The sequence below is a fragment of the Bison bison genome, unplaced genomic scaffold (assembly GCF_000754665.1).
Source record: "Bison bison bison isolate TAMUID 2011002044 unplaced genomic scaffold, Bison_UMD1.0 scf7180017864367, whole genome shotgun sequence".
NCBI lineage: Eukaryota > Metazoa > Chordata > Mammalia > Artiodactyla > Bovidae > Bison > Bison bison.
Window position 1 is genome coordinate 6,450,446 of NW_011494939.1, and position 1,229 is coordinate 6,451,674.

Here is a 1,229-nt window from a genome sequence, read left to right on the forward strand (position 1 = left end):
TCTCTCCCCCTCCCCATCCCCCCCCAGATTGTATAATTTCTTCTAGTTCAAGGAAACACTCTGGTGGTTTGAAAATGACCTAAATCTTAAAACGTGTCAAGTGCTAACTGAGGTCCTAATGTTGAGGGGTAGTAGCTATGATTGATAGTGAAGGAAGGGCCTGCCAAGGGACTACTGTCTTCAGAAGAAAGGTGTTAGAATTGATGGGATCAAAGCTTTGCCCCATTCTATGCACGCTTTCCTGTGTCACTGACAGAAGTTCAGTTTTGCTAACTTTAAAGCTGCTTTCAGTCCTTCCCTGGTGGTGCAGTGGATAAGAATCTGCCTGCTAGTGCAGGAAACACGGGTCCAATCCCAGGTCTGGGAAGTTTCCACATGCCACAGAGCAACTAAGCACAACTACTGAGCCTGCGCTCTAGAGCTTGCACTCTGCAGCTACTGAACCCACATGCTGCAGGTACCCAGTGCAACTAAATATTTTTTTTTTTAAACTTCTTTCGTTTGTAATTCATTCACTATACAAACGATTTTGCTGGTTGCTGACTACTGAAATATTTAATAGTAGAGGGAAATTATCACAGCTTATGTGCTTTTGAGGTTGATAAAAGGTTTCTGGAGTTTGAGGTGGTTTTGAAAAGGGGTGGGCTGTGCATCAGAGGTGTGCCTGTTACAAAGCAGTGATTTGCTTTCCTCCTGATGAGAAAGATGTAGAGAAAAGCAAGTGAAGAAAGGGGGTGAACATGAATGGAGTAAGTCTAAGAATATTATCTTTCAGCTCGTTTTTATTATTGCTGTCCCACCCTTCTTAGTGCTGCTGCTGCTGCTGCTGCTGAGTCGCGTCAGTTGTGTCTGACTCTGTGTGACCCCATGGACTGTAGCCTACTAGGCTCCACTGTCCATGGGATTCTCCAGGCAAGAGTACTGGAGTGGATTGCCATTGCCTTCTCCACTTCTTAGTGCTATTGCATAACAATTCCCGTGGCCTGAACTTGTTGTAATGTGTTACTGCTGGAAGATCATAAGGACCTGGGTATAGAGGGGTGATTAAGGAATGGTCTTTATATTCTCTGCATGACATGCACTTATAGTCTTTTCAGGAGAAGATGGTAAGAGAGTTGTAGTGTTTTGCTTCGTAGTCTCACTTATTTCTAAAGAATGCTGTATTTCAACCAAGTTTTCTGTTACGCTGTTGTCTGTCTCTCAGTGGGAAGGCTGTAGAATTCAGTGGT